Raw genomic sequence first — 13,599 nt, 5'->3', positions numbered from 1 at the left:
CCACCTGCGCCAGCAACTGCAGACATTGTGAATGCCTGGCAGTCGCGTATTGATGACTACTCTATAGTTCAGTGTGCCATGCTTTACGACTTAGAACCGGGACTTCAACGACGTTTTGAACATCATGGAGCATATGTGATGTTCCAGGAGTTAAAGTTAATATTTCAAGCAAATGCCCGGATTGAGAGATATGAAGTCTCCAATAAGTTCTACAGATGCAAGATGGAGGAGAATAGTTTTGTCAGTGAACATATACTCAAAATGTTTGGGTATTGCAATCACATGATTCAACTGGGAGTTAATCTTCCTGATGATAGTGTCATTGACAGAATTCTTCAATCACTGCCACCAAGCTACAAGAGCTTCGTGATGAACTATAATGTGCAAGGGATGAACAAGACAATTCGCGAGCTCTTTGTAATGCTAAAGGCTGCGGAGGTAGAAATCAAGAAGGAGCACCAAGTGTTGATGGTCAACAAGACCACCAGTTTCAAGAAAAAGGGTAAAGGGAAGAAAAAGGGGAACTTCAAATAGAACAACAAACAAGTTGTTTCTCAAGAGGAGAAACCCAAATCTGGACCTAAGCCTGAGACTGAGTGCTTCTACTGCAAGCAGACTGGTCACTGGAAGAGGAACTGCCCCAAGTATTTGGCGGATAAGAAGGATGGCAAGGTGAACAAAGGTATATGTGATATACATGTTATTGATGTGTACCTTACCAGAGCTCGCAATAGCACCTGGGTATTTGATACTGGTTCTGTTGCTAATATTTGCAACTCGAAACAGGGACTACGGATTAAGCGAAGACTGGCTAAGGACGAGGTGACGATGCGCGTGGGAAATGGTTCCAAAGTCGATGTGATCACCGTCGACACGCTAGCTCTACATCTACCTTCGGGATTAGTTTTAGACCTGAATAATTGTTATTTGGTGCCAGCGTTGAGCATGAACATTATATCTGGATCTTGTTTAATGTGAGACGGTTATTCACTTAAATCTGAGAATAATGGTTGTTCTATTTATATGAGTAATATCTTTTATGGTCATGCACCCTTGAAGAGTGGTCTATTTTTATTGAATCTCGATAGTAGTGATACACATATTCATAATGTTGAAGCCAAAAGATGCAGAGTTGAGAATGACAGTGCAATTTATTTGTGGCACTGCCGTTTGGGTCATATTGGTGTAAAGCACATGAAGAAACTCCATATTGATGGACTTTTGGAATCACTTGATTATGAATCACTTGGTACTTGCGAACCATGCCTCATGGGAAAGATGACTAAAACGCCGTTCTCCGGAACTATGGAGCAAGCAACAGATTTGTTGGAAATCATACATACTGATGTATGTGGTCCCATGAATATTGAGGCTCGCGGCGGGTATTGTTATTTTCTCCCCCTCACAGATGATTTGAGCAGATATGGGTATATCTACTTAATGAAACATAAGTCTAAAACACTTGAAAAGTTCAAAGAATTTTAGAGTGAAGTGGAAAATCATCGTAACAAGAAAATAAAGTTTCTACGATCTGATCATGGAGGAGAATATTTGAGTTACGAGTTTGGTCTACATTTGAAACAATGCGGAATAGTTTCGCAACTCACGCCACCCGGAACACCACAACGTAATGGTGTGTCCGAATGTCGTAATCGTACTTTACTAGATATGGTACAATCTATGATGTCTCTTACTGATTTACCACTATCGTTTTGGGGTTATGCTTTATAGACGGCTGCATTCACGTTAAATAGGGCACCATCAAAATCCGTTGAGACGACGCCTTATGAACTATGGTTTGGCAAGAAACCAAAGTTGTCGTTTCTTAAAGTTTGGGGCTGCGATGCTTATGTGAAAAAACTTCAAACTGATAACCTCGAACCCAAATCAGAGAAATGTGTCTTCATAGGATACCCAAAGGAAACTGTTGGGTACACCTTCTATCACAGATCCGAAGGCAAGACATTCGTTGCTAAAAATGGATCCTTTCTAGAGAAGGAGTTTCTCCCGAAAGAAGTGAGTGGGAGGAAAGTAGAACTTGATGAGGTAACTGTACATGCTCCCTTATTGGAAAGTAGTTCATCACAGAAAGCGGTTCCTGTGACGCCTACACCAATTAGTGAGGAAGCTAATGATATTGATCATGAAACTTCAGATCAAGTTACTACCAAACCTCGTAGGTCAACCAGAGTAAGATCCACACCAGGGTGGTATGGTAATCCTATTTTGGAGGTCATGTTACTTGACCATGGCGAACCTACGAACTATGAGGAAGCGATGATGAGCCCAGATTCCACAAAATGGCTTGAGGCCATGAATCTGAGATGGGATCCATGTATGAGAACAAATTATGGACTTTGGTTGACTTGCCCGATGATCGGCAAGCCGTCGAGAATAAATGGATCTTCAAGAAGAAGACTAACGCTGATGGTAATGTTACTGTCTACAAAGCTCGACTTGTTGCGAAAGGTTTTCGACAAGTTCAAGGGGTCGACTACGATGAGACTTTCTCAACCGTAGCGATGCTTAAGTTTGTCTGAATCATGTTAGCAATTGCCGCATTTTATGATTATGAAATATGGCAAATGGATGTCAAAACTGCATTCCTGAATGGATTTCTAGAAGAAGAGTTGTATATGATGCAACCTGCAGGTTTTGTCGATCCAAAAGGTGCTAACAAAGTGTGCAAGATCCAGCGATCCATTTATGGACTGGTGCAAGCCTCTCGGAATTGGAATAAACGTTTTGATAGTGTGATCAAAGCATATAGTTTTATACAGACTTGTGGTGAAGCCTGTATTTACTAGAAAGTGAGTGGGAGCACTACAACCTTTCTGATAAGTATATGTGACTGACATACTGTTGATCAGAAATAATGTAGAATTTTTCTGGAAAGCACAAAGGAGTGTTTGAAAGGAGTTTTTCAAAGAAAGACCTCGGTGAAGCTGCTTACACATTGAGCATCAAGATCTATAAAGATAGATCAAGACGCTTGATAAGATTTTTCAATGAGTACATACCTTGATAATATTTTGAAGTAGTTCAAAATGGAATAGTCAAAGAAGGAGTTCTTGCCTATGTTGCAAGGTGTGAAGTTGAGTAAGACTCAAAACCCGACCATGGCAGAAAATAGAAAGAGAATGAAAAGTCATTCCCTATGCCTCAGTCATAGGTTCTATAAAGTATGCTATGTTGTGTACCAGACCTATTGTATACCTTGCTCTAAGTTTGGCAAGGGAGTACAATTTTGATCTAGGAGTAGATCACTGGATAGCAAGAATATCCTTAGTGAGGACTAAGGAGATGTTTCTTGATTATGGAGATGATAAAAGAGTTCGTCGTAAAGAGTTACATCGGTACAAGCTTTTACACCGATCCAGATGACTCTAAGTCTCAATCTGGATACATATTGAAAGTGGGAGCAATTAGCTAGATTATCTCCATGCAGAGCATTGTAGACATAGAATATTTGCAAAATACATATGGCTCTGAATGTGACAGACCCGTTGACTAAACTTCTCTCACGAGCAAAACATACCTTAGTACCCTTTGGGTGTTAATCACTTAGCGATGTGAACTAGATTATTGACTCTAGTAAACCTTTTGGGTGTTGGTCACATGACGATGTGAACTATAGGTGTTAATCACATACAGATGTGAATATTGGTGTTAAATCACATGATGATGTGAACTAGATTATTGACTCTAGTGCAAGTGGGAGACTGAAGGAAATATGCCCTAGAGGCAATAATAAAGTTATTATTTATTTCCTTAATTCATGATAAGTGTTTATTATTCATGCTAGAATTTTATTAACCAGAAACTTAGTACATGTGTGAATACATAGACAAACAAAGTGTCACTAGTATGCCTCTACTTGACTAGCTCATTGAATCAAGGATGGTTAAGTTTCCTAACCATAGACATGAGTTGTCATTTGATTAACGGGATCACATCATTAGAGAATGATGTGATTGACTTGACCCATTCTGTTAGCTTAGCACTTGATCGTTTAGTATGTTGTTATTGCTTTCTTCATGACTTATACATGTTCCTATGACTATGAGATTATGCAACTCCCGTTTACCGGAGGAACACTTTGTGTGCTACCAAACGTCACAACATAACTGGGTGATTATAAAGGTGCTCTATAGGTGTATCCGAAGGTACTTGTTGAGTTGGCGTATTTCGAGATTAGGATTTGTCACTCCGATTGTCGGAGAGGTATCTTTGGGCCCTCTCGGTAATGCACATCACTATAAGCCTTGCAAGCAATGTGACTAATGAGTTAGTTGCAGGATGATGCATTACATAACGAGTAAAGAGACTTGTCGGTAACGAGATTGAACTAGGTATTGAGATTCCGACGATCGAATCTCGGGCAAGTAACATATCGATGACAAAGGGCACAACGTATGTTGTCATGCGGTTTGACCGATAAAGATCTTCGTAGAATATGTAGGAGCCAATATGAGCATCCAGGTTCCGCTATTGGTTATTGACCGGAGACGTGTCTCGGTCATGTCTACATAGTTCTCGAACCCATAGGGTCCGCACGCTTAAAGTTCGGTGATGATCGGTATTATGAGTTTTTGTGTTTTGATGTACCAAAGGTAGTTAGGAGTACGAATATGATCACGGACATGACGAGGAGTCTCGAAATGGTTGAGACATAAAGATCGATATATTGGATGACTATGTTCGGACATCGGAAGTGTTTCAGGAGGTTTTGGACATATACCAGAGTACGGGGGGGTTACCGGACCCCCCCGGGGGGTTTAGTGGGTCTAATGGGCCCTAATGGAGAAGAGGAGGGGCGGCCAGGGTAGGCCGCACGCCCCCTCCCCCTCTAGTCCGAATAGGACAAGGAGGGGGGCCCCCTTTCCTTCCTCTCCTCTCTTCCTTCCTTCCCCCTCCTACTCCAACTAGGAAAAGGAGGGAGTCCTACTCCCGGTGGGAGTAGGACTCCTCCCTGGCGCGCCTCCTCCTGGCCGGCCGCCCCTCCCCCTTGATCCTTTATATACAGGGGCGGGGGGCACCTCTAGACACAATAATTTATCATTGATCTCTTAGCCCATATTCCACCTCGGTAATATCGTAGCGGTGCTTAGGCGAAGTCCTGCGTCGGTAGCATCATCAACACCGTCATCACGCCATCGTGCTGACAGAACTCTCCCGCAAAGCTCTGCTGGATTGGAGTTCGTGGGACGTCATCGAGCTGAACGTGTGCTGAACTCGGAGGTGTCGTACGTTCGGTACTTGATCGGTTGGCCGGTGGTGGCTGGCGGCTCAGGGGGGTGGAGGTTGAAGATGAACTGCAAGCCCTTGATTTTGTATCCAACGGCTGCAAAATCAACTGACCAGAGATTAAAAAGTCAGTCGACTGACGTGTAGCCTCACCTTGCTAGTGCGTTCAGTTTCGACAGTTAAGTTCAGTTTCGACAGTTAAGTTCAGTTTCAACAGTTAAGTTCAGAGATGAGCGACTGATGTATTTTACATCTAGCACTTTGTGGTTATGTATTTTACTTCATGTATTGGAGATGTTATTAGAATTCCACTCAGGTTAACATTGTTCATTGTCTCTCTTGTCCCGCTTCAGCCTCGGCATCGTACAACTCACCGGAGCTGCTCCAACGACGAAACCCTCCATCACAGTGGTGCAGTACCTTGGGCTCCATCTCCAAATGCCTGAGATCTTCTTCCCCTCCTCCGACAGCCAAGTCAGCCGGAGCATCCTCACCGGCCAACCCAATCATGCTGAGATCAACATGGCTTCGCCAAAGAGGTTGTACACTTGTTGCATCTCTTTTTTACTCTACATGTTATATATATTGTCCACTAAGCACTCGTAGTAACGGGAAATACGATTATTTTATCCTACTATATGACAAGCAGTGAGGTACCAGGCAACTTAGCTATCCATGATGGACTCTCTTGAACGCCATCATTATTTATCTCTACGCGTTTGAGCTGTGCATTTGTCGATGGGCCTGGGAGTTGAGCTAGTATGGCAGTGGCCTGGGTCCAAAGTAATAGAAGTATCACAAAAACATTTTTTTAGTGTAGGATTTTCCTTGCTCAAGCCTGACTACTAGAATCGCCAGTGCTTGAAAGGAAAAGTGAATGAAAAACATAGGAATTGGAAAGTTTCCTATGGTACTACTTTTCATGAATTTGGTGCAAAGGAATGGAGCAAAGGAAAACTGTAGGATTTGTTCCTTTAGTGTCTCCTTGAAAGAAAAATCGTAGGAATTCTAATTTCCACTTCTCCTCCTTTTCATATTCCTATTCATCAAGCACAAGACTAAGAGATAGTAGCATAATAGCATTATAACCGTACATTTTCTTGTGGTTTGACTTAATCTCACCATGCTTTTTTGCATCCTGTGATCTTCCAATTATTGTGAATCAAACACCCAGATTGGCAGAAATCCTTTGTTTTTAAATTCTCTGTTTTGCACGTGCATTCCTATCCTATTCCTGTCTATTTCCTATCCCTTCATTGTTAGAATCCTCAAATTCAAACAAGCCCTTACTCAATTACTTCTGTTACAGATATGTGTCAAAGAAAACCTTGTGTGGTTTGTCCTGCTCCTGCGGCGCTGTGTTCCACCCCAGCTCAGCTGCTCCAACGACGGAAGGGTTCACCACAGCAGGGATCCGCTCTCCAGACTGTCTTTGGCCGCCTCAGATCTTCTTACCCGCCACCGGCAGCCACGACAACTGCATTACCATCATCAACTGAGCAGATGACCTTGAGGACTACACGGGTCCGCAAGAGAGGTCGCACTCTTCCGTGTCTGCTTACGTTATGCGTCACTTAATATGATGACATGCTACATTATCGTTGTGTTTACCTATTAGACTCCGAGTCAGGTCCAAACTAATGCTGAAACTTGAGTTTCTAAATGGTTGTGGGGTACATATTGGGGCAGCAATCAGTACTATCTGTCTACTATCTGGTTAATCTCCGGTGTCTACTATGAGTTTCATGTTGGGTGCAAACAAACATTAAAGGAGCCACTATCTGTATTTTTTAACTAAAGCTATTATCTGCCTGCTATCATTGGCAAGATAATAGTCTCACCGTGAGTTTTATTAAATCTCAAATTATACTTAAGCATCATCTCATTATTTTTAACAATAAATTCATGTGCTACCATACTCTTATAATCTAGAAAAATAGGGGGTAGCAACTTTTCCTCTTTCTCATAATGCCTAATAGGTATCCTAAAGTGTTTAGCAAGGCATGAAGCAAAGATGCCTCCAAAGATGGGGCCCTTTGTACAGTTCAGACTTAATCCTTTAGCAATAATAGTGCCTAAACTAAAAGTGTTATCGCGAAACAAAGCATGGCACAAAATAACAATATTAGGGGCACTAAGGTTTCCACAGTTCCCGCGACCAATTAAGCATCTACTAGCAAATATTGCAAAGTAACATAGAATAGGAAAGTGTATGCTAGTAATTCTTGCATCAGAAACCTTCCTCATTTCCCCTACAACAACCATATCAATAAATCCATCCACATCACTATGATGTAGTTCCTCTATGTTGTCCACAAAGGGTATCTTGCAAACCCCACAGAAATCATATAGTGACATCTCCTTAACCTCATCATATAAATGAAACTCCACTGAAGGTGGTGATTTCCTAGCATGAAAGTAAAAATTTTGCACAAAAATATTAGTGAGTAGGAGATACTGATCGAGCTGGTCATGGAGGAAGTTGGTGAGGCCTGCATTCTCAGCCAAATAATAAAAATCATCATGAATCTCGACTGTTCTCAAGAACTCATCACAAGGCCATTCACACGGCCGAACCTCTGTGATGCGAGGGAGATTATATTTGGGCTTTTTATCCTCTTCACTTTGCTTATCCTTCGAGCTTCGGCTCGAAGAGCCCCTCAAAAATCTCTTCATCAATTCCTTATTTTTTTTTGAAATTTTTAGTAACTCAAAATAAAAGTGAACCAGGATCTCCCTTTAATGAGAGAAATTAAATGAGAATTAAACAAAGTCTTAGCATAACCCTTTAATGAGAATAGAAATATCTTAAGGATATAGTATTAGCGAGACTTCTCATCATTAGTAAACAGGGTGGCTATATCATTTAACTTGGTAAGATGTGCTACAACAGTTTCAGATTCATAGCCATAAAAAGGATCAGATTCAACCAAAGTAATTATCTCGGGATCGACAGAGAAATCATAATCCTTATCAGTAACACAGATAGGTGAAGTAGCAAAAGCAGGGTCATATTTCATTCTAGCATTCAAAGACTTTTCTTTTAGCTTAGCTAATAATTTCTTAAGATCAGATCTATCATTGCAAGCAAGAAAATCTCTAGCAGTTTCTTCATCCATAACATAACCCTCATGCACAACAGGCAGTTCATATCTAGGGGGAGAATCTTCATCATCACTTTCATGAGTATTATCAGTTTCAATAATTTCATTCTCTCTAGCCCTAGCAAGTTGTTCATCAAGAAATTCACCTAATGGCACAGTAGTATCAAACATAGAAGTAGTTTCATCATAAGTATCATGCATAGCAGAAGTGGCATCATCAATAACATGCGACATATCAAAATTAATAGCAGAAGCAGGTGTCACAAGTTTACTCAAAACAGAAGGAGAATCAAGTGCAGAGCTAGATGGCAGTTCCTTACCTCCCCTCGTAGTTGAGGGAAAAATCTTAGTTCTTTCGTCTTTCAATTTCTCATGGTGATCAGCAGATATAAATCCCAAGTGACTCAAAGAATAGAGCTATGCTCCCCGGCAACGGCGCCAGAAAATAGTCTTGATAACCCACAAATATAGAGGATCGCAACAGTTTTCCAGGGTAGAGTATTCAACCCAAATTTATTGAATTGACACAAGGGGAGCCAAGGAATATTCTCAAGTATTAGCAGTTGAGTTGTCAATTCAACCACACATGGATAACTTAATATCTGCAGCAAAGTATTTAGTAGCAAAGTAATATGGAAGTAACAGTAACATTGGCAAAAGTAACAGTAGCAGTTTTGTAGTAATTGTAACAGTGGCAACGGTAAGTAACTAAGCAAAGATCAATATGTGAAAATCTCATAGGCATTGGATCAATGATGGATAATTATGTCGGATGCGATTCCTCATGCAATAGTTATAACATAGGGTGACACAGAACTAGCTCTAGTTCATCAATGTAATGTAGGCATGTATTCCGAATATAGTCATACGTGCTTATGGAAAAGAACTTGCATGACATCTTTTGTCCTACCCTCCCATGGCAGCAGGGTCCTATTGGAAACTAAGGGATATTAAGGCCTCCTTTTAATAGAGTACCGGACCAAAGCATTAACACTTAGTGAATACATGAACTCCTCAAGCTACGGTCATCATCGGGAGTGGTCCCGATTATTGTCACTTCAGGGTTACCGGATCATAACACATAGTAGGTGACTATTGACTTGCAAGATTGGACCAAGAACTCACATATATTCATGAAAACATAATAGGTTCAGATCTGAAATCATGGCACCCGGGCCCTAGTGACAAGCATTAAGCATAGCAAAGTCATAGCAACATCAATCTCAGAACATAATGGATACTAGGGATCAAACCCTAACAAAACTAACTCAATTACATGGTAAATCTCATCCAACCCATCACCGTCCAGCAAGCCTACGATGGAATTACTCACGCCCGGCGGTGAGCATCATGAAATTGGTGATGGAGGAAGGTTGATGATGACAACAGCGACAGATTCCCCTCTGTAGAGCCTCGAACGGACTCCAGATCAACCCTCCCGAGAGAGATTAGGGCTTGGCAGTGGCTCCGTATCATAAAACGCGATGAATCCTTCTCTCTAATTTTTTCTCCCCGAACGTGAATATATAGAGTTGGAGTTGAGGTCAGTGGAGCACCAGGGGGCCCACGAGGCAGGGGGCGCGCCTAGGGGGGTGGGCGCGCCCCCACTCTCGTGGATAGGGTGTGGGCCCCCTAGACTTGATTCTTTCACTAGTATTTTTTATTAATTCCAAAAATATTCTCCGTGGAGTTTCAGGTCATTCCGAGAACTTTTATTTCTGCACAAAAATAACACCATGGCAATTCTGCTGAAAACAACGTCAATCCGGGTTAGTTCCATTCAAATCATGCAAGTTAGAGTCCAAAACAAGGCAGAAGTGTTTGGAAAAGTAGATACGATGGAGACGTATCACACCTACACCCCAGAGCAAATCAAAGTTGAACCTAGTATTTCTATGGTTAAAGATCTCTTGGTCGATAATATTGATGGGCATGCTATTTACTTCTGTGATGAAGCTGCTAGAATTGCTAGACCCGATACTAAAAATAAACATAGACATGTTGTTGGCATGCCGGTTGTTTCTATTAAAATAGGAGATCATGGTTATCATGGCTTATGTGATATGGGTGCTAGTGTGAGTGCAATACCTCATTCCTTATATAGAGAAATTATGCATGATATTGCACCTACTGAGATAGAAGATATAGATGTTACTATTAAGCTTGCCAATAGAGACAATATTTCACCAATTGGGATTGTTAGAGATGTTGAAGTCTTGTGTGGGAAAATTAAATATCCTACTGATTTTCTTGTTCTTGGTTCCCCACAAGATGACTTTTGTCCCATTATATTTGGTAGACCTTTCTTGAATACCAGAGGTTGAAGAAGCACTACGGCCATTGGATGAACATCGTACGGTAACAAGAGCTAGAATCGTTCATATTGACTAAGTTGACAAAGCCCTCCGTCCCCGTCAACTTGGTAGGCCCACAAGTCAGCCTCCCACTATGCTGGGTTCCAGCTAGCAGGGGGAGTATTCATTTTTTTGTGCGTAATAAGGAGGAACTACCTTGCGTGCGAAGATAGCCGGTGGGTCCGACATGTCAGCGGGGGGCACGTTTTTTCATGAAATACAGAGGCCCTTCCGGTGGGTCCCAGATGTCAGGTGGAGGAATCATTATTTTGCGCGTAATAAGGAGGCATTTCCTTGTGTGCGGCCGTGGACCCAACTGTCAGCCTCTCCACTCACAATCTACTTCCGATGGTGTCGTTCGTTGACCATGTTGGCCACGCCGTGTCGAGCGCATCCAAGGTGGTGGACGATGGCGAGGCCCCGGATAGCAACGAGCCGGAGATGGGAAGACACGGGAGTAGAGTCGCAGACGGAGAGGTGTACGAGGTTAACTGGTTCTAGTGCGGTGTGGCTTGGCAGTTAGTGGAGAAGAACAAGAGGTGTGGAGGGGTGGAGGGATGGCCTGGCCAACGGTGGAGTAGCGCTTCATAGCGAAACGTGCTAAGCAGAGCTGCTAGCAGCAGGAGGCGGGAGGTGGTCCCGGCAGCGCTGGAGGAAGAAGACGAGAGATTGAAGATGGATGCCGGTCGTTGGATGTAAATCCAACGGCTAACATGTCAGAATCATTTGTTAACTAAATTGACAACGACTTGCGTTGGCTTCGACCTATTGGCCCACATTTCAGCCTCCAAAAATGTGGCACGTATTCAACCCATTTTTTCAGAATTTACAGTCTTTTTTTTGTGCGGTAGAATTTACAGTCAATTTGATCTTTTTTTGAATCATAGCCATTAGCTGGGCTGGGTGAACAAATAATGTAGCGTCCATGTGGCCCATTTATTTTATTTACTAAAGAATTACAGGCCATTTGCACTTTCTCGAAATACACGATTTTGCTGGGCTGATTCTAATTATAATGTTGGGTTGGGCCAGCAATGTTATCAAAAAAATAAAAAGGGGCTGAGCATTTTGTTATAAATATATTCAAATAATAAGTGATATTATTACATTCGTCCTTAAATCTTACCAAGCTTTTGTACACAATCACTAGGATTTTCGTGCCAAAACAATCCAGGATTTTATTTGTTAAGAAATTATTTTTATAAGTTAATAAGATGTGGGATATTGTTTTCTTACATATGTAAGTATCTGTTAATTATATGATGACAATAAAAATAATATATAATAACATATAAAATAATTTAAATATATATAATATTGTTAGAAGGGAAACATAAGTTGGACCTGGCATTCCTATTCTTATATAGAAAAATAGAACAGACCTCTGCGTTTTCTTCAAAAAAAACATAAATTGGGCTGCCAAAAATAAAACCTCGGACGGGAGGTCCATAGGCCGGTCGATACATGACGGCCCTAAGAAAATACAAACATGCCTATGGACCTCCCATCCGAGGTCGTGGGCTGCGCATGTTAAAAATGAAAGCCTAGACGGGGCAGCCCAAAAGCACGTCCAACACTTGCCAAAACTTCGTCCCTCGTTTTGTCTGTGTTTCGCACACTCGACATTGTGTGGGCATTTTGACTGTGCATCATATGAAGATGTGCTATGCATGAGTGTTGATCAGCATGATGTTAACTGGCTGGTAATTCCATTTTCGACCATGAATAAAACTTCCAACATGATGTTAACCCTGTTGGAAAGGCCGTGTTAATATAAATGCTCTGCCTCTGAAAGTTGTAGTTTCTTATCTGAAACTGAACTTGCAGTTCCTTATCTGAACTGAAACTTGCAGTTTCTTCTCTGAGAATCACATTGTCTGCACTTTTATACTCCTATGAAACTGCATTTTTTGAAGTGCTAAAAATAGATCTCTAGAATTCATAAAATACTTCATATGCTCAATACTGCAAATCTGAAATTCAAAAGACATTCATATCTGAAAGTACTCTCAAAATACACAACACAAAACACAATTCACAACCTGCAAATACTGACAACCCTAAGCTCCTCCTGACAATTCACAACCTGCCCGACTACTGGGCTGGAGGGAGCAGCCCCCTCCTATTCCTCGGCGACAGACAACCGCCCCGTTAGACGATGTGAACGGCGAGGGAGACGATGGCGGGGAAGCGTCGTCGGGCCAACTGCTTTTCTCCTCTTGCAGTTGGGTTCGGTCGACGAAGACTCCACCGGCTCGCTCTAGCAGGACACCCTCACAAACGGCACCCTATAGATGCTCGATCCTTCAATCTCTGGTGGATGCTCCATCTGGGATCGATACTCCCACCACCGCTCCCTCACGATTGGATTCGGTGAATCTGTTTGCTCCATGGCCCAGAGGAGCAGCTCTATGTACTTCGGCTGCAGAGGAGCAACTCCATGGCCTAAATCGCTGCTGCATGCTCCTCTCGCTCTTCTCCATTGCAAAACCACCTCCTCTCCTCTCCATCATCTCCATTCCAAAACCACCGTCTCGCTTCTCCCTCTTCTGATCTTCTCCATTGCAAAACCACCTCCTCTCCTCTCCATCATCTCCATTCCAAAACCACCTCCTCTCCTCTCCATCATCTTCATTCCAAAACCACCGTCTCGCCTCTCCCTCTTATGATCTTCTCCATTGCAAAACCACCTCCTCTCCTCTCCATCATCTCCATTCCAAAACCACCGTCTCGCCTCTCCCTCTTCTGATCTTCTCCATTGCAAAACCACCTCCTCTCCTCTCCATCATCTCCATTCCAAAACCACCGTCTCGCCTCTCCCTCTTCTCTATTGCAAGACCATCGTCTCTCCTCCCATCTTCCAAAGCTAGCACCGGACCACTCAGAAGGACATC

This window comes from Triticum aestivum, chromosome 1B (genome assembly GCF_018294505.1).
Source record: "Triticum aestivum cultivar Chinese Spring chromosome 1B, IWGSC CS RefSeq v2.1, whole genome shotgun sequence".
Lineage (NCBI taxonomy): Eukaryota > Viridiplantae > Streptophyta > Magnoliopsida > Poales > Poaceae > Triticum > Triticum aestivum.
Note: the sequence above shows the minus strand (reverse complement) of the source record.